At 40.1% G+C, this 21881-nt stretch overlaps 1 protein-coding gene across 1 annotated transcript in view; it reads left to right on the top strand.

The window, feature by feature from the left end:
• The window catches only part of mms4 (Methyl methanesulfonate sensitivity 4), a 148610-nt gene that overhangs the window by 41927 nt on the left and 84802 nt on the right, over window positions 1–21881 (top strand). The gene's annotated exons all lie outside the window — the stretch shown is intronic.

The following is a 21881-nucleotide window of genomic DNA, read 5'->3' as shown; positions in this document are numbered from 1 at the left end:
CCTCAATATGAAGAAACACGTTCGTGGTATGCGTTTTTCACCATCTGAAGCAGGAGTGAAGTTTACCAAGGCGATTCTGAAGGGCCTATCATAAAATAGCATCTAGCGTGGCTTTTAAGACCGGAGAAAAAAGATGGGACAAGAGAATTGCATCCAATGGAGACTAATTTGAGAGGGAATATTCTCGTTTTAAGGATGAGTAAAGGCACGTCGCTAAAAAGTTGATCATTCCTGATTGAACCACCTTCGTACTTCACATGGTTACTTCTCCGTGGCGCAGTAGAATACGCCGCGAGTCTTCACTTTATTTGCCCTCTCACCAGGAGAATTCAAAAGGAACCCATGGAGATGGATTTTGAGTGCGCTGTCATATACTGTTTGGTATGCAGGGCGTCTTTACACGTTTGTCACAATTTGCCGTAATGAGGACTGTAAAATTTGAATATTTAATACCAAAGGAGGCTCGTGGGTTGGCACATAAGTATTCATAAAGGAAGCAATGGCAGTCGTTTTCATCATAAACTCCTTTCTACAGATGGTAAAAAAAATTGCTAAAATGTTATACTTGTGAAAAAAGTCACGCAGATTGCCAAATAGCCAAAATATTAGGTATTTTAAAGAGCTGAGAAGAGTGAGTGAGCCAAGTTCTTAATAGCTCGGCCCTCTGCAGAACTCGGATGAACAAGTGGGTCACGAATTTCAATTTACATGTACCATGAAAAAACTTTGCAAATTGGATTGAGAGAGAAACAAGACATTTCCTATAATACATAAAAAACCGGGGTAAGCTTTAACCAGTATCGAATAAAATTTTTAAGACACACAAATGAAATAACCTCATGCTTTCCAGTTTAAAAAAATTCCACGCAAAAGGAGTGTCAATTTTATTTGAATAGCATTCTTTAATTATATACAGCTCTGCTCCACAATTTTGATGCATAATTTTTCCCTAATTCCTGGATTTTGTGGCCTAAACAAGATTTTTTCGGAGTTATTCAAGGATAATGAACACCCAGTTTTACGCGCGTTCATCAATGGTACAGGTGTGAGTCTCCGAATGAAACAATGAAATGTGTCAAAATAGAATATAGGGGACTGCTTGGATTTTCCGAGATAAAGATGTTTGCCGTATTAGAGAACAATGGACATGTACATTTTCGTGGAAAGTGTAATCGTAAAAAATTAGAACCAACTTCATTTTAATGAAATAATTTTTATATAAAAATTGTAGAGCCCGTAAAATATTATTTCTTTCTCCATTACTTTCCTGGAAGCAAAGTCCAAGTAATCCTCATATTTGCGATCTTAGACGGTATTAAAACCGGTAAACAACTCCCATCATCCAACCAGACTACATTTTGAATTTGAAATTTTCCTCCTATCATTATCACATCCAAATACAATATTTAACCACGCAAAAAATGTCTCCCAGATTGCTCTTCCTCAGCGCCTAGCAATTTTTATCTTACAGAGGGACATACCGGAGAAAAAAGCGACCGTTATAAATTGAGATTTCGATATATTACCTCAGACAGGTACCAGCATTGTGCAGATTCCGTATTTGACAGATTTGGATGAAAAAACGTAAAACGTCTCCTAGTCAAAGATTTTTTTCGAGTAGGTACGCAAATACGTAGAGCATGCGGATCGCGCGCCAAGATCCATACCCAAAAATTCGGGGAGAAACAAAAGAGCAGAGGCGGCGCAAGCGTCTGCCTCGCCGTTGGCCATCCGCATCACCCCATTCATCGCTCCCCGCTGACGTCCCCTCCCTGTCCCGCTCCGTCCTCCTCCTCCCACGCCCCCCCGCGCCCATCTCCCTCTCGTTGTTTCATCACAGCTTCCTACTTTAAAAGGAGCTCCACTAATTGACGAACACGTATATTAATGTGCCTGATTTTCCCCCACGTCGAAACCCCCAAACGGATACCACGCGGTCGAAACAGGGCTTGCGTCGAGGAGAAGGCGTGTGCTCGTTCAAGGGGCGTTTCGAGTCCCGGGGTCTAGATGCCTGAGAACCCTCTCGCCCTTCTTCTTCGCTATCGGCTTGAGAGCTCGAGAGAAGGGACGCAGAATCTATCATTTCCAAAATCCTAATTCCGTAGGCTATTTTTTATTTTCCATTTTAAAGTTTTAAGCCCGAAATTCGAGTTAACAATTTTTTAACCTACATCTCTACGTAATTGTGTCCGATAAACGTGTCGTAAGGAGTTTATAGAACGTATTGTAGTCACCATTGACTCATGGAAAACGTTTACGACAATAAATACTATCGTTTCCAGAAGTCTGCAGATAGTCATCGGCACGCCAGGAAATGCGAAAATGTGAATATGTTCGTTATGCTGACACTAAAAGAGTGCCAAACAATTTCCCAGACAAGGGCTGCAATATTTTTACATCCCTGTAAAAAAGTATTTCATTATGTCGTCACTCATACGTTTCGTCTGTAAATGCGTCCATGCTGTCAACTTGCGCATTTCATGGCATTAATACATGTAGACGCACACACAGCATGTATAAGAAACACTTCAAACAAATTTATATTAATACGCACATACATATATATTCATGTGGGGGCGTGGTAGTCCATGGGGTAGAACGTTGGACTACTGGCCGGAGGGCCCCAGTTAGATTCCCGGGGACGCCTCTGTGCGCCCTCAGCTTCACCCGATCTGGGTGGTTTATCGGGTACCAGATCCTCCTCAGAAACTACGGCCTTGGAAACCATATAGGGTAAATGACCTGATCCCCAGACACTGATGGGTGAATTTCAAACACCGTTGGGCTTAGTATTACGTAAGCCCTACCCTCACCCATCAAACCGACCTTCAAGTTGATAACTATGGTTGGTATACATGGTCTATTATTAAAGTAATGCACATGATTTTATTGTGACGCGAATATCCATGACAGCACGATAAAATCGGGCGAGAAATGTGGTGGTGGGTCTATCCTTTCAACGCAGCCGGTCAGCAGTTTGCTCCAAGCAGTCTCAGCGGAAAAATGTGCCTTCGCGTGAAGTGTGTTTTTCGACTTTGTAACACTGTGGATAGAGCGTATGCTTGAACATCGATACGACATCAATTTTTGCGTGCAGCTTGGAAAGAATGCAACAGAAATATTGCAAATGCTTCAAGAGACCTTCAAGGACGACTGCATTTCAAGTTAACAGTCCGGGAGGTGGCACAAAGCGTTCAAGGGGGGCCGGGATGATCAGACCCCGTTCTGGACCCCCAACAACAGCCGGAACCGATGAAAACGTGAATCGTGAGCGCGAAGTCAAGAAAGAACTCTGTCGTAACCGGAAACGAATCCTGAACTTTCGAGTACGACCCAGAATCGAAAATCATCCCCCGCCCCAAGAAAGCGCGAATGAGCAACTCTCGCATGAAAACGATGCTAATTGTCTTTTTTGACGTCTGAGGAATCGTCCATTTTGAGTTTGTACTGCAGGGAGAACTGTCAACTCAGTCTTTTAACTGGAGGTGCTCAAGAGATTGAAACGTCGGGTCACGCGCGTGAGGGCTATCAAAGACACGGTTAAGCTCCACCATGACAATGCTCCCAGCCACACGTCCTTCATCATTACCAACTTCCTGACCCGGAGCACCCCGGTGGTCCCCTAGCCCCCTTACAGTCCCAAATTGGCTCCGCGCGGCTTTGTTTTTGTTTCCCCGACTGAAGAGAGAGCTGAAAGGAAAGCATTGGGAGACCTTGGAAAACATCCAAAAGTATGTTACAACGTTTCTGAGAGACATTCCCGCCGAGGATTCCCGTCATTTGGCTTCCTGGCGCGGAAGACACGTCTCCGCAAGTGTATTGATGCAGGGGGAAAGTATTTTGAAGAATTTTAAGCATTTGTAAAAGAACGATCAATAAATCTATTTATTTATTCCCATCTCACACTCACTTCCAAGGTAAAAAGTCTAAGGAATGTTCCACCGCTCTACAAAACAATACACGCACTCTCACTTCCAAAAGTCTACAAATATAGATGATAGGAGATAGGTGGCGTTCTTTAGTATGCTAGAGTTCAGTGGCTGGCAGGCACTAAACGCCATCATACTAAAAAACGTCACCTTCCCCCAATTATCTGCGCACCGGTTACTCCCCACAGTCTTGTGGAATTTTCAGTACTTCGGAGAATGAGAGTGGGAAAGAAGTTCAACGATGCCTCTGAAGTGTAATACAGCCTTATCATTCCCAGACATGTTGGTCTGACGATGAGAGTGGCCGAAAGAAAATCGAAGGGAAAAACTCTGAAGAAATAACTTATTACGAGGAATCAGGCGTGATATGGTGGAAATGGGGCCATAATACCCTCTGAAATAACTACAATTTCCCACAGGAGAATTATTTATTTGGATGGACACAGGCTGATTGTTACATTAATTTGTTACTCATACCAAAACACAACCTGAAATACGAAACTTCATTTAATCGTTCTTCAATTTAGAATACTTGGTTCCTCCCTTCATTCCATCCAACATATCCATCCTTTTTCCACCCCTTCATTGCTCGTCTAACTATCTCCTCTCTGTCGAAGTCTTCAGTATTCCATCGCCAAGCGTTCATTCAACATTTCATCAGCATTGGTTAAAGGATGATAAAGATTTCTTAAGAGCCTACAAAACAGTTTCAATACATTGTTTTTACAATACAACAAATACAAAATAATTCAACTTATTGTTTCATTGTAATGCAAATTTAGCGAATGACTCCGCTAAAAGTTACTGCCGCGGCATCACCCGCAGTTTCTTGGATATTGTTTTTTAGTTTGAAATAACCGTTCATACACGTTTTTCCAGCAGTTCATCATAAAATGGGTTATTAATTCATCGCCATCTCATGATTTTACAGTTCTATAGGGTTCCAAAGCTATGAATAATCATTAACTATCTTCCTCGAAATTCCCAAAATTTTTCCGATAATTTAAGACGAAAGGGAATGTAATTTCGGACGTAATGCATTTTTTGTCACATATGGAAAATAGGGTGTTCTGTGCGAAAAGAAAATCGCTAACGATGTCAATATGGATGATTCGTCCTGCCCTGTCTTTCGCGTGAGATTCATATCTTATCTTATCTTATCTTATCTCAACCTTCGCATTGACTAACGAGGGAATAAAAAGAGGTAATGGAATCGGATGAGTTATAAGCACAATATTTTCCCTCATAAAGTTTCGCATGATGGAAAGGATTTCTTGCTTCCGTACGATGTTTCAAGAACTTCTGCTCGATCCGATGAATCCCTCGACCACCCGGGAACATAACTCATGGGCTGGATTAGCCCTGCGACCTTCCCATTACTCTGCTATCCACTCACAGGATGGGCAACGTTGAAGCTTAACTCCATATCAGGGTGGCAGTGAGAAATCCGACTCCGCAGGGACACTACGATGAACTTAATTCGAGAGTTTTCCACCACGATCCGAATGGGACAAAATTGCTGATGGTCGCTTGTTTTCATGAAACGCGCTTCTCGGGGTATCCTCAAACTTGAAGATGTCCCAGCGAGATAGGCGAAACGTCGAGCCTTTAACAAAGATAAAGCAGTGTACTTGAGTGTCATGCGCTAGCGATTTACGATTCTAATCAATACGCATAACAAACCCCCTTTGGCACTAAGTAGTTAAAACTAAGAACTCAGTAGGACGAGCAAACGCTATATTATTGGCAATTCCGAATTTGTGCTAAAAAATATTTTCTGTTAAGAGATACCCGGATGTCTTCGGATGTTTGAGGAAAAAATTTCGTCTGATTCCTATAAATTTCAAGAAATAGGTTACAGTTTCGCATGGGGCTGTGAACAGTGGCGAATCCAAGGTTGAGGAATAGTTTGAGAATTAATAAAATAAAAAATTAATATTACTTATGGGTTCGATTATGATTTCAATAATTTTTAATACATGCTGTCCCCAGAGTATACAATTATCTACTACAGGGTGCATTCCAGTCTCTACATTAGCGCAGTTAGTTTTAAATGTAGCATGGTTTTCAACTTTTTTGCATAAAAAAGGTTTAAAAAATACTTCTGTCCATGCGTGAGCATGGCCTCCTCCTTTAGATATTTTTTTGGTCCACTACTAATAAGACCCACTTCATGCGATGTTGTCTAGTTACGCTGAACACAAAATGCTTGCCGTCTCTAAGCATTAGACGAGTAGCCGAGGTTAAATATCGATAATTTAGAACGAAATTTTGTAACTAAATTGAATAAAATCAAAAATTAGGAGGTAAAAATTAAAATTTTTGAAGTAATGGGAGATAAAAGGCTCCTGGTCATTGTCCCTCCTACTGTCGGAAACCCGCGGTCACTGATCGTTTTTCGTTTTCTCGAGTAACCGGTCTGATTATTGGAGTTTGAGATATATATATATATTGAGATAATTTATATATATATATATATATATATATATATATATATATATATATATATATATATATATATATAAATTTTTCAAGATAGTTAAGGGTTGAATCAACGCGCTCTCTCGGCATCTGAAAAAGACCGGGGATCGAGATGGTGCGGGGGCTAACGTACTGGCTTCCCACCCTGAGGGCGCGGGTTCAAATCCCGGCGGTGTTGAATATTTTTCAGAGGTATCTCGATCCCTACTTGAGGTGCTTTGTGGAGGGCACTTTGAGTGAGTACGCCGTCCGTCGGATGGGACGTTAAGCCGCGGACCCCTTGGCGCCTTTCGTAAAGAGTAGGCTAATGCCGACGCCGGGTTTCTCTCCACCCTTCATCCTTTCCTGTCCTTCCCCTATGGCGCAAATGACCTTAGCTGTCGGTCGCCTCCCCTCAAAACTACTACTACTACTACTGAAAAAGACTGGAATGCAAGTAAAACATCAATGAAAAATATGGGAAAGTTGGCAGCGAATGCCGCTTCCGAAGATGCGCTTTCTATTTCAATTGTTCAAACCTATTGCTCTGGATAATTACCCAATATCTCTTCTCATGTAACGATTTCCTCGGCAAAACCTGATGAAGAAAATGGTATTTTAATGGATGAGATAATCTCCATTCGAACTTGATTTGTGTACTTAGTCTATTGCTACACAATTAAAATCGCAAATGCATGAGTGACGAGATCATTTCTCCGGTGAAGGTACTCTTCTACGGTTATTATCAGCAAAGGGATCTCGGGATTGATTCAAACTTACAACTTAACCCTTCAAATTTCACTTGGCCCCGTAAAATCTGTTTTCATCCTCTCTCTCGGTTCAGCAGATACAACTGCTATTGACTTTTATATTCTGCATGCACTACCCAGAATTTGATGACTAAGCCTAATAACTTTGTTAATCCAATCGTCATTTTCAGAATCAAAACAGTAAATTGACGTTAAATGTGTAGCAAGAAATACAATGAATAGTTATAGGGTGCACTCCTGACTACTCAGATATCTAATAATAACTTTAAACAGTTGACATTTTAATGATGATCACTCCGCAGGAAACGTATCCATAATATTTCTAACCCACTGCCTTCCAGTAAATTTCATCAAATTTCCCAGGAAACACTATGGTTGTGTTCAGGTATTTGTGAGCTTGACATATGCATTTGGGGTAACATTCCAAAGAGAGCGATACTTTTATCGTTGCAAATTAGTTCTTAATTTGGCTGCGGTAAGAAAAATAATGGGTTATTTATATTTTTTTGTTTATCTCCCGTTATAAAAGATTTATTAAAGCATGCATTTTTGCACAAAAAATTACATTTATTCCTACATAAATACACCTCACGTGGCCCAGTTTCAGGGAAGGAACAGTTAGAAAGCCTAATTATAGGTACACATGTTTTACACTTATTCTCTTTTTCTATTTTCTTCCATATTAACCTATCCTTGCATACTTCTCACACCTCTATCACAGCCATGAGTTACCTTATGCATGTTGTACTGACACATAGATTTGTAATACTCCTCTCCTTGAGAATCTCTTCAACCAAATTCACCCATGACTTTCTCTGACTAGACCTTCCTTTCAAGCCAGCTCTTCTCTCAGGCATATATTTGTGATGTTTATCTATCTGGTTCGTTTTCACGTATAACTGGCGCACCTGTCATATTCTCTCATATGATACTCACTGCTCATATATATTTTTCTTCACCATAAGCAACTCTTAACTACCCCATACCCTGCCTGCGTTTATTCGACACTCATACGCAAGCCTGGTAGGTAGAACGTTTGACTCCTTATAATAATGTGGGCAGGAAAACACTTTTATGCCATGCTAATTGTTCTACCTTGACATTCGTTGTTTTTAATTCGTTGAACATTACCAAAATTCTGTCTGTCGCATCATTATAGCACGCCCTTTGATCACTTCATCTTACACAAACACAAGATATACAAAGACATCCATTCGTTCATGCCTTTCACCATTTGCATTCCCTATGTAAGCAATGCGACCATTTCCCTTATCGAAAAAATTCGCGACAGTTGAAGGTAGCAAATAGGTAACCATGTGCAATAGTTAGTGGTGCATAACCCTGGCTACTTTGGGTCCGCAAGTTATGCGAGGGAGGGTTGAATTGTTATGCAACATCTAACTAAAAATCTTAGTATTATCAGATTATTCATCTTATCAGAAACCAAACCTCATCAAGTCATAATCTTAACTGTTTCCCTTCTATTTAACGTGGGTGATATGGGTTTAATCTGTGAAAGTATGTGCGGTATTTACTGATAATTTCTCACACAGTACCCTAATTTTTTTAAAAGTATTTCTCTCACATATTTCTGTTCCAAAAGTCTCACGAGTGTTATTACTCGACATTTTCCAAGTCATTAAATTAGCAATATCATTTCCTTTCTTTCAAAGGTGAAGGAATTGTCATTTCTTCGCACTCATATTCTGTCTACAGCAATTCTTTAGGAACATCATGATTTAATAGCGGAGATTATTCCATTTATACTATTTTGCATGTCCGAGATAGAATTTCTGAATAAATTTCAAAATCATGTGTACAGGGAACTATGGGTGCTTTGTGGAGTGAGTGCACCGTCCGTCGGCTGGGACACCAAGCTGCGGACCCCTTGGCGCCTTTTGTTAAGAGTAGGTTAATGCCGACGCCGGGTTTCTCTCCACCTTTCATCCTTTCCTGTCCATCCCTGATGGCGCAAAATACAGCTTTCGGTTGCCTCCCCTAAAACTACAACTTCTACTACTCGAGAGTTTAGCGTTAACCCCATTAACGGGATTTAGTTCGTAGGCGTATGGTTTTAACATTCCTAGACTGTATCAAACGTATTTAATTACTTCTAAGACACTAAAATACGGTATTTTCAATTTACTATTTTATAGAACCCATGAATGTAACTTTCAAAGAAACATATCTTCCATCACTGGAGGCCTCTTTTGAGGAATTGTAATTATTTACATCCGTGCTATTCTGCGGACTCAGTTCACTGGCTGCATTAATTTATGAATAGCAAAACTGTAACAAAATCTAAAAACGGACATTGACTGGCAAAGAAAAATCAAGCCAGCCACCTTCGGGATTCGAACACGGACCCTCGAGTTGTGAAGCCAGTACAGCATCAATTCAATCCCGGGGAATCCATTCGACGAAGTCTGTTGTTGCGACGCAAAGTAGTGGTGCCCTACCATCTATTTAGCATACATCGTGAGTGTGTTCATCGTGTAGTTCTATTTCCAGGAGTTTTAGGTCATGGCTACTCAGCCGTGCAGGCTCTGGCCGTAACTAGCTGCCTCCGGAGCCCTGGCAATTACCAGGCGGGTATACGGTCGGGTTTGCACTATTTAATCCAAAATCAGAAACGCTCGACATGCGGCTCAAATCATTCGAGGAAAAAGTCATCGTCGCGGTCAACCTCCACAACACATTAAGCGATATCATCATGAGTAGGAGTGTTTAGCTTGGTTCCAAGCTCAGAATTAAGATTATTCAAGCGTCGTTATGATAATTAAATGACATGGGATCGTAGATTTTTGCGGCGTTCAGATGAAAGACTCTTAATTCTCGGGATTTCACCGCGTAGGTTGTTTTTCTGACAACAGTTTAGCCCGTGTTTCAACTTCAGGTCGAAGTCAGTTCGAGCTGAAGACGCTCGTTGAAACACGGGCTAAACTGTTGTCAGAAAAACAACCTACGCGGTGACATCCCGAGAATGGAGAGTCTTTCATAATTTAATGACTATGTACTTGCCGATAAAAACTAATGATATTAACTATCCTCATAAAAACTAATGCTAATACTTTTTCAAATAATACCGAGTGAGCGATTCAACATCCCATAGAAAGCAAATCGGACTGTAAAGACAAGAGCGGTATAAAATCATCTCTTGCTATCGATGTATCGATGTTTGTCATTAGAATTGGTACTCGGCAGTTCTTCAATCTGGACTGTTACCTGCCCCATTCTTCATTATTCCGCGGTACGAGATCGTAGAGAGAAGGAAGAATACCCGGCAAAAGACACAGCCCAGCGTGGCTGAGAAGAACGAACACCACAACCTAAGACATTACAAATCGTAAAAAAAGCAATATAATGTAGCCGAAACAAGGAATAAAAATTTTCAAATAAAACCAGGAAAAAGAAATTTTAAAATAGAAATAATTACTGATTCAGCAGAATGACGAGCGTTGGGTGAAGCTAGAGGAGGAGGAGAAGCGCAATAGCTCAAGTGGCGAAAGCTTTCTGTGAGCATGCAGAAAAACAACAGTTACAGCAGAAAAACAACAGTTACAGCAGGAAAACCTTTCAGCCCGGAAATCCGAAAGTGGTTCATAAAAACCTAAGCGTGTGATTAATTTCTCACGATCTTGAGACGAAGACAAGAGAAGTCGCAGGTAAATTAAGAACGGAAACGAAAGAAATGTGGTTCCACTTTGGATGCTGGAAATGAAACAGATTGATCAGGTCCTTGGAGAGATCCAGCCACGAGAAGTCGGAAAGGGAAAGTCAATCGTATACTCTCATAAGGAAAGGCGGAAAAATGAATGGGCACATTCTGAGGCAAAATAATTTACTGAATATAATATCGCAAAGAACCAAAGAAGGGAAGAATCAACTTGAGTAATGTTGCTGCGGTGGCCGGTGCATTTCGCTAGAGCACTTCTATTCATTCGAACCCGGGTCCCGAAGGCCCGCGGACCAATCCCAAAGTTGCGAGGAATTTTTCGGACGTATCCCGAAGCTTACTTGGGTGCCACTCAACCTCAAGAGGAGTGCGCCGTCCATCGGAAGGGACGATAAATTTTGTGACCCCTTGACGTCTTTCCTTAAGAGTAGGCTTGCAAGGGAATACTTGCAACTATGGAGGAATGAATTAGCTGGAAGGTGACAAGACAGCTTTGACAGCTGCTGCAAACCAGTTTCCGGATCGATAATTTAAGTTGTTCATTTCATTACGAAGGACAACGACGTCAAATGGATAATCTAAGAACGTATTTATTGCGTGGTACACCTATCTGAAACAATTCTAATTGCATGCGAACTAAGATGATCCCATAAATAAAATTTCAGCATCGTACTCATTACATTTTTTAACAGCCCAAGAACTCGTTTGCATGACAAATGGTTATGGGATTTCACCTTGTTGACAAGGTTAAACTTGATAAATCTAAGACAGGGCTCAAATCAATTCCCCTATTTAACCATATTGCGTGGAATATGACGATCATGATAAAAAAGCGCCGTTTATTTTTTGATAAATAATATCTCTTGCTTTTCGGAAACCGCTGGTGATCCTTTCACTTGAACGATTCCGAAAAGCCACCCAGGGCTATTCACTGGAGATGGCAGGCACCAAACCGCCAAAATTACTTAGCGTCCATGGCGAAGGCAGGACTCAAACCTGCGATGCTTAGGTTAGAAACAAAATCAGCAATCACAAAAATCAGCATATATTGGAAAGGATTTAAACTTTCATCAACCATATCCCTCAACTTAAAAACGAAATTGGAAGTATTTAGTAAATTGCAGTTTAATTTATAGTTCGCGCAATCAATGTATAATGGATTTATACAAGTTATTCTCCCTAATTAATGGTAAGTTTTGGGTGGTCACGAAGGACTATCATATTCTACCTATCACAAGAACTTCCTTTCGTTCGCCGTACATTTCCTTCTTCATTCTTCTTCTTTGCCCTATTCCCTTCTTCATATATTCGCGACTTCTACTTGACTTCAAGCTGTCTAAAAATTATATCATTTTTATCCTCTACCATGCTTACCCATCAGTCTCTCTTCTATCATAACTTTCAATATTCTTCCAATATTGTCTCCAACCGCTCTCGATGCCTTTTTCGGATCTCCCCTTGCAACATCCTCTCTTCGCCCACACTATTCAAAACTCATGAGCTTGTCTTAATCTCTGTCCAATTTATTACCTCCATCCTTCACTACACCCACATTTCAAATGCCTCCAATCTACGATCATCCTGTTACCTCAAAGGTTAAGTCTGAGATCAATAAAGCGCCAAATTTCATGATATTATGTCTTTGCTAATCTTTTCTTCACATTTTTACTTAATGTACCTTCAATCAGTTCTATTCTCCTCGCAAATTCCTCTTACGATAACGCAATTCTTCTCCTTATATTTCCACTGCTATTCCCCTATTTTCCTCCAAAATACTATGAAAATATATGAACTACACAATCTACTCTACTGAAGGCCCTCATAATATATATTTAAGTTAGCTTTCCTGCTTCTCGAGATTTTCATTTATTTTGGTTTATTTTAATTAATTCTCATCCCATACCTCTCGCGTGCTCTTGTTAAGTACTCATAATAGCTGTACCCCTTGGCTGTCTGACCCACTTTTTCTCGGATATCTGCAACCCCACTTAAATCACCGCTGACTTTCCTTCCCAGCTCACGACCCCCCTTGCCACCCTAAACATTTCCTCAGCATTTATGTTGAAAGGTACCAGCGATAACGGGAAGATCTCCCTCCCAACCCCTTGCCTATCACTGCCCATCCCGATATTTTTTTCTCTATGTCTTTTATCTTTGCTGTCTGATCCATACATTAGTTTCTAGTAAGTCGCATATCGCTCCACTTTACACCTATTTCTACAAGTTTTTTCGGCAACACCGAACATGGAAACAAAAGGGAGCATACTTTTGTTTTCAAGTGCAGCCCATTTTCAAGTTCGCACAACCAACGTCAGCCGAATGCATATGGGTATTCATTTACACGAGCGAGGAAATCGACTCGGTGTTGGTTGTGCCTCCCCCCCCCCCCACCACCATATTTTACGTAACTGAAACACCCTTTGAGACGTGTGGCCGTTTTGCACTTCGCCCGAGACGGTACACACGCGTGCACAAACACACACACAAAAACACCGCGAGGCAGTTCAAGCTGCGCTCCTCCTCGCTCTCACATTAAAACCGAAGTGGCTGAGCTAATAGCCACTTCGAATGGGAGAGGCGCCCATTAATTAGTGACGTCACAGGGCACTTAGAGCGCCGCGGTAAAGTTATAAGCGGTTATTTCTTCTTTTCCATCCCACTCTACCTTCTCTCACTCTCTAATGAGATGAAACGTAACGTCCGGTAGGGGGGGGAGGGTGAGCGGGAGAGGGAGTCGGACCTTCCGCCAGTCCCGGTTGTTCCCGTACTCGGGTCTCCACCTTGGGAGTGAGGGAGAGGGAGGTAGGGGAGGGGAAGAAGAAGGAAGAAACGCCGTGTTCCAAGTTTTTCTCCCGCTCCCCCTCTCATTCCCCCGCACCAGGCGTCTCTCGTGACCTGGACCAATTCTCACGTTGCGGCATTCGGAGTCGCCAACCGCTTGGACGGTGGAGACGGCCGTGGGTTGAGAAAGAGATCTTCCCTCGGTCGGTCGCGTCCTCTTCGCTACGTATGTTAAGTATACAGGGTACTTCGGCAGCGACGGTTATTTCGCACTACTCCCCGGACTCTTTAAAAGTCGGAATATCCTCAGAAAAAGAGGAGAAAACTGGTGTACCCATATAAACGTGATATGTAAATCATTATATTTGCATATTATAGCAGGTTAAATATGAGTCAGTTTATTTTTAAAATCTTAATAAGTTGCCAGCGTTACCGGGGCTATCCCCTATAACATGGGATGAGCCCTCCTGAAAGTTCAGCATTTCGCGAACACCAAGACACCTCTCACACTCTGTCGGGAGATGCTTCACACTCAATTGAGGGTCGCAGTCTTCTATTGGGGCGGGAATGGCCAAAGAAAACGGTTTCCGGTTCCACGCGATGGGATTTATCCAAATGAAACGACACCTGCTACTACCTAGGTGGCACAGTAAATATCCGGCGGGGAAATTTCAAGTATTAATAATATAGTGAAACCTGCCAACTTAAAAATCGCAGGGTATTGTGTGGAATTTCCGCAATTATAAGGTTTTCCATGTCATACAGTTCATGTGGACATTTTTGGGAAAAATTAAGACGTAAAAATAAAGAAAATTTATTGAAGTCGAAAACTTTTCTCTTAAAATCTTAGAATTCAATAGATGGAGGAAGTAATACCAAGGGGAAGGGGTATGTTACGTGAACGCATCCGGTGTTAAAACGGTAAGAAGACTGAAATCCCGAACCAGACTACCTATGAAATTTCGGCCTGCAATTCCTCACGTCCAAATGCAACTTACTGTAACTCAAGAAATTTCTTTGCAGGCTCCGCATTATAAATTGAGAATCCGATACTTCCGATTAAGACAGGTGTCCGTTTCATCCTTATTCCGCATTTGAAAAGGTTTCACTCTAATTATATTGTTTCATTTCATCGGGAGAATATCTTGCATCCAGGATTTGCAATACCAACAAAGAACCCCAAAAACTCACGGGACACTAAAGGAAGTTACACTCTGTCGTATTGAAAATTTTATTAAAAATTTCATGAAAAATTCAACATATCATCAGTCACGAGGAATTTTCCAGTGGATATGAGTCATAAAATGAAGGGTAAGAACAACTCTTTGAGGACATCGGGATGAAATAATTTATCGACGTCAGTGGATTTTAAATACGAGAATGAGGAGCAAAAACGAGAATATTTTGACACTAGAATCGACGAAAATATTAAGTGCCCCATTAACTATAATTCCAAACCATCTTTATGACAATATTAAATGGAGCAGTTTCACCGCTGTAACGTCAACTCAAAAACCTTACAGATGAGGGATAATGGACGTCATCTTAATACATCGGAGTGATGGGAGATCATCCAACGGTAGAGAAAGAGGATTTAATTGCAAAACTATGTTGATTTCTAATGTCCTTCACTATCTTATCTCTCTCGATATAGGTATCAGAACGATTGAAAAACTACCAATCCCGCTTCTATTCCTGCACACCCTCATTACCTCCCTCAATTGACGACATCACTGTAGAATGATTACCAATTCCAGTCACCAACCCACTTCGACCCTCCTCACCATCATTTCCACACTTCCCCAAAATAGCTTGCATATGCAAATATAAAGGTATGCAGTTTATTCCTTATGGTCACGCATAATCTTTGAAACGCGCAGTATGAAATAAAATTAATGAGCAGTACAAACAGTGGTTGTTATCTACAGTTAAATTTTTCACCCGCGATGAATTTGTGATGAAGTTTCGAACACTTGAACGGTAAAAGCAGAAGTCATTTCAACTAAATGTCTCTTGGGTCATAGTTAAGTTGATTTTTTCACTTTTTTAGAAGTCATTTGAAAATGGATTACATTTTAAATTTATATGCTTTTTATTTTTATATTAATTCTTAATTTTTCACAAAATCCTGAAAAGAATAAAGAAATGAATACGTGAACTTTTTGGATCACACATCGTCGCGAAAATTTACGCAATTTCAACTGCGAAAAGGTAATAAAATGTTTCCAAACGGTGAATCAACCCTTGTGTGGTAAACTTTTTAAGTGAGCATTATTATACCAATGAGTAAATGAGTAATTGAGTTATTAGTAATGATTACTTTTTTCCTTTTTTTATTGATAATCTTGATATTAAAAAAATATAAATGTTACTTCTAACCTGTTCACGGTTTTCAGAAAGTAATCACTAAATTAAGTAATTGTTAATTTATTTATTTCCATTCCGCACAGTACCTTAAAATTCAGTTTTGGGGCAATTCTTTATTGCCTTTGGAGTTCGAACACTATCGATATCGAATCTAGTATATTTCAAACCCAGATTATCTCTCTCTCCAGAACCTTAAAGTGCCATGTCCTGATTAATTTTGGTAAGTAATACTTCTCACTTTGAACGTGTACATGTAGTTTAATTGATCAGTCGCCAAAATTTCCGAAAAATCGAATATAAATGTATTACCCTCTTTTAATATAGTAATTCTATGTATAAGAAACAGTGTAATAAACTCTGATTGCATTGAAAACATTATCTGGGCTTCTTTTAAAATTTTAACTGAAGTAACTGTAATCTGCTTTTAACTAGTTACTTTTAAACATTTGATAGGAAATGACAACTGATTACAAATATAGAAGAATGAATACAACGGAGTCAGGTCACGTACTTTTTTCGTTACTCTTCCTATCTCTGATTATACACCTACATCGCTGAGCATCCTCGCTGAGCACTCAGCGAAATTCATTGCATGGAAGTTTCGCCGTTCGCGAGTCGCACGAAACGGACTGCGAATTCACGGACGAATTTATCAACCACTCGCGTATCCCGTACGCCTTCAAACTTGAGAGGAAGGTAAGTGAGAGATTCAAAAATCAACTCTCGTGTGTTCTCCATGGATATGAGAACAAGTGACGTAAACAGAAATGAGCAAAGAGAATGCCTACTCGTTACTGCCAATAAACCCATGCCATTCTGATTTTCTGTTTGCAATATCAGACAACGATGACGAAAAACGGATGGGAATCACAAGAAATCCTGCATCTTCATTTTCATTTTTGACAGGAATTGAAAAAAAACTCACCCCAATCATTAATACGAGTATAAAGAGATAATTAATTATTTTATGGGCAACAGATTACAATTTAGGCTGTACACTTTTCTGAGAAGTTCTTCCAATATTGCCTACCGCTGAAAACTCGACTCTTTCACGTTCTAAAACTATTAAATTTTGATGAGAGAGATATATTCTGATTATGTCCTAAAAATTATCATACCAAGACCCAGTTTTACAGTAAATAATTATTCCACCGCGGTTCTAAGTACGGATTAAAGCCAAAATCACTGTTACAATCACTGTTCAACAAGCTAAGAATTAAAAAATCTGATTTTTTCAGGGGAACTTACTGTAGCATCGTGGACGGAAATGATTCGATTCTCTCACCTGCCAATGTAGACATTTATGAAAGGATTTCGGTCGTTCAAAAATACCACTCACGCTGTTCGGGGTGGACAACGTCAAAAGCGGTCCGATTTTAGTTTTCATTCCACGAAATTTGCTCTCATTTAATAATTTCGTTCATACATTTTGTGGGTTAGTAAATGCACTGCATACGTGTGCCCAGGGCAGTGCAATTTTCATTTTCCGATATTATCCGTATTATAAAGTAAATATCGAATAGGCGACGATACATTGATTTAAGACAGTCTCCGGATGTACTGAGCAAAATCGAGCATAAGAGATACAAGGAGAGTACACAGTCGATATCGTCTAACGACTATATAATTTATACAAGACATATCGAAGATATTTTCCGATTCTCGGTACATAATTTCAATAAATTAACCCTTTCAGACTTTGGGTCCGTCTCTAAAAAGTACAGGCCGATATACAAGTTCCTTGAGAACAGCCCTAAATGCTATACAACACTTTCAAATTCGTTCACTGTGTAACGTAGGCTAGTGCCAAGTTAAAATTAGAAAAATCCGCCCGTACATGAAAATTACACGGAGTACTGATCTGACTTGTGCCTTTGAGGAATGAATCCCATGCATGGAAATACTAACATGCTGAAAAATATCTCCCACTCGTAGACTTATACTACTTCCTCTTCACGTCTGCTGTCCTCAACGCTCCCTGCCAAACATCCTCATGGCGGCTGGCGGGATATTGGCGTGGATGTAGATGCAGTCGCTCTAATGACTTCCAACTTAGACCTGAAGCCATTGTTTGGACTTGGAACCGCCGAATGGACGGGGGTGATGATCATGAAGGAAGTTGAGTTCCGTCCAGACATGTGGGAGGGGGAGGGGGGAATGGATAACACTGCCCGTTAAAGCATTGGCAACGCACTAGGTGGTTTACGTGCTAGTTTAAGAGTCATTCCACGAGCCACACACAAACGACCTGACGGAGACACCCTGTCAGAGAATTGACCGCTGAATGGATTGCGTATGGAAAAATGTCCATTTAATATGGACCTAAACCTACATAACACTTCCAAGGGGAATGCCACAATGGAACAAGTATATAGTCACGGGAAATGGAGTAAAAGTTACACCACTACTGTGTGGAAATTGGCCCTGAAAAAAATTACTCGCCTTACTCTGGTTTCGAACATAAGATCTTCCAATTAGCGGCCATTCGAGAACACAGGTGCTGGTGGTGAAATTAGTAGTCAATACACTTGACTGGCAATTGTTCTCAAGCTAAATGATCGTTCCATGGTGAATTTCCACTGACTGATGTGCAGTCAGTTACTTGCGTTTGTGAAATATAACAAAACTAATTTTGCAGGCTTTAAGAAAAGAAAGAGAAGTTTATCAAATTTTAATATTCTTTACAACGAATACCTTGAGTCCTTAGAGAACATATTTCGGACTATATGTACTTAAAGAACGCTTTTCTGCCCCAATGCTTTGTGATATGTTGCCAGAACCTTGGATGAAATATCGAGTAAACGGAAAAATCAACAACAGAAACCAGGAACACGGGAATTCAATACTCGTGTGTTGTTCTCACGATCATGACAGAACAGTTATAGGAATATACTCTTTCATTCTTGCTTTATTAAAACATGTCACTAATCGCAGCGAAGAAGGAACAGCTGGGTGAATGGGTGACGAAAAAACGAAGAAAGGTTCTAGTCACATTATTATGGATTCGAAATTTCCTTTTTCTGTGTATCCATATTATTATTCACGTCGGAGTTTATTAACGAGTATATGTATCTTGGTGATAATTTGTGAATAAGTATTTTTTAAATCTAAAATATACTATTTCTAGATTTTGTTTTTGCAGTTCAATCTCAAAATCCTGCTCGTAATTCATGACTAAATCTAAATAATTTGTTTGCTATCGATCAATGAAAAACGGAAAAACCTAATCCTATTAATTTTAATACATTCAAATCAAACTTTTAGGGATAATTAATTATTATATTGCACGGGTGGAAATAAAAATCTGATCGCTTTGTCTACAAGCAGGGAGGTCGCTGACAAAGGACTTTGGAACATTGTGACATGACATGAGGATCAAATAACTGTCAAATTAATGCACAGAAAATTTTTGAAAAAAATTATTATGAATCACAGGGGAAATATTTCTGCATGTTTCTTCTTAGTCACCTATCATTAATTGATTCACGTATCTTAAATCCGGGGTCTTCCTTCCTTACTCTTCCTTTTTACTTTTCCCTCGACTGATGTCTTTATCAGCTCAAGTTGTCTCGAAATGTGCGCGACAAGGTAATCTCTTCTTCTTTTTTGAGTTTTTATTTCTTTCCGTAATTTATTTATTCTTCTTTCACCCCTCTTGAGTAACCTTTGGATAGTAACTCGACCAATCCATTGATCTTCACCATTCATCTACCTTCTAGCGTCAATAAATACATAAATAAATATGTTGACGCTTAGAACCTACATAAAGATGACTGAAGCATTCTTTCGTAATCCAAATTCTAATTCACCGTACTCCTCCAATACCGATGAAATAAAAATCCAAGTAGAGGGACAAAAACTAGACCAGGTAGAAAAACAGTGACGTATTCTTACCTAGGATGTGTTTTAGAGGGATAAAGTGGTCAGGACATTAGAAGAAGCATCGCGTTAAGTGAAAAAAATTTAATAAATGGAGAGGAGTTGATGACAGGGATCATAAGTAAAGATGTAAAGAAAAGAATAGTGAACATTTTAATATGAGCTTAGTGTTTCACTGCTCGGGCTCTTAGTACATGAGGCAAGAGGAAAAGGGTAGATTGAGGGCTTTTGAAATGTGGGTGTGGAGGAGGGAAAAAGTGAAATTAACAGAAAGGAAAACAAACGAAACTTTAAACAGGGAAGGGGAGGTGATAAAATTGTCGGAATAAATTCAACCAAGCTAGGAGAATTGCACGGTATATTGAGCGGCAATAGAATGCCAGAGGGAGTGTCACATGGAAGAATATTCGATGAACGAGGTAAGAGGAGCAAAAGATTTGACATGTTAGACGCAATAAAGAGAGGCAGGAAGGATGTAGATTTGAGCAATGGTTCATTGTAATGCTGGTTGTAGAGTTTTTATTATGTGCCGTGCTAGGCGGTAATTAGAAATGTAACGGCACTTAGGTAGCGAATGCCTAACAAAAATCTTCTGAGTAGAAAATTGTAATGATAACTCGAAATAAAAATAATAACAATCCTTCAATAGCACCACATTTTCAACGCTTCGGTTATCCTCAGTCTTCCTCCTGTAGGCATAAATTACAACAACCACCACCCGAACAATTCGAAGGCGCGTCGAGTCAAGAGGGAAACAGCACGCTACGCCAATACTACGCCTGCTCAAAACTTGGGCAGTCGGCATGAGGACAGTGCGCCCCCAGAGCTGAGCCAATTATTCCCGAGGAAGCATATCCAATTTGGACGGCCACCCCACTTAACGCCCACTTTTCAGCGTAGCCATGTATATATGTATGGTCGCTTTGGAAAAGCGTGAGGCGAACAGCCCATAAATGTGTCAAAAGCCACGCCGACGATCCGAATGATTTTTTTTATCTCTTGAGGTCTACTTTCTACGGACGTGAGACGTGGGCGATGGAAAGAGTAGAGGGAGGGAGACGGGAGGAAATGTAAATGAGAATCTATGTTGGGAAGAAAGAAGCACAACGGAAATATAGATTGACCCACGAAGAACGGGAGAAGAAAGACATCGAAGAATAATAATCACAGTAATACTATTTGGCACATTTTAAGGCAAGACAGCTTTCGGAGGACAAGAGAATATGGGAAATTGAGAAGAAATAATTAACAAACTGCACAGGAATAAAACGGATGAGAGAGACATGAATCGAATGGAAGAAATGGAGAGACATGACAAAGATAAAACTGAAAATACAGAAAAGAAGAGAGGTCAATTATGATGGACACATATAAAGATAAGAAATCGTGTTGAATACATGCGCGTATATACTACACATCGTATATAATTAAAACAAACTTTGCACTGTCCATTTATTTATATATTTATCATAATATTCTACACGCATTTCGACGCCAAGGCGTCATCAGGTCACAATGGACACGGCTGATTTCCTTGACGCATTCAATAGAGGGAGGGAAAGCGAAAGAAAATAAATAGAGCGGAGGAGCTCACATGAGATACATGAAGCGATTGACAGCAAACTTCAGGGCCAAGACACTTGCGAGGCTAACTAAAGAGAAACTTCGAAAAAGAGGCTATTTCAATCCAGGGATCGTTAGCATCGTTGAGGACTGTTCTCTTTCAGATGGGCATTAATAAAACCCATATGACCTACGCGTTCACACTAGTGAGTTCACCGGAACATGAATATTTCTCGACTTAACTTTCGACTCTTAGTAAACTCAGCTTCGGTGAATACATTATGAAAAGCTGCAGATTTTTCGATTCAATTTGAATGCCTACGCAGTCTTAGGCACTGATCAAAGACGTTCTTTCGATTCTCATTTCCACCCGATCTTCCAAGCGCCTCTTTGCAATAATAATGCCAGAGCTTTATGTTGGCACAAGACTATGCTATCATCAAAAATAAAATCACG

This window comes from Hetaerina americana, unplaced genomic scaffold (genome assembly GCF_022747635.1).
Source record: "Hetaerina americana unplaced genomic scaffold, ioHetAmer1.1.p SCAF_71, whole genome shotgun sequence".
In the NCBI taxonomy this organism is placed as follows: Eukaryota; Metazoa; Arthropoda; class Insecta; order Odonata; family Calopterygidae; genus Hetaerina; species Hetaerina americana.
The sequence above is the reverse complement of the archived record's forward strand: the minus strand, read 5'-3'. Positions and strand labels throughout refer to the sequence as shown.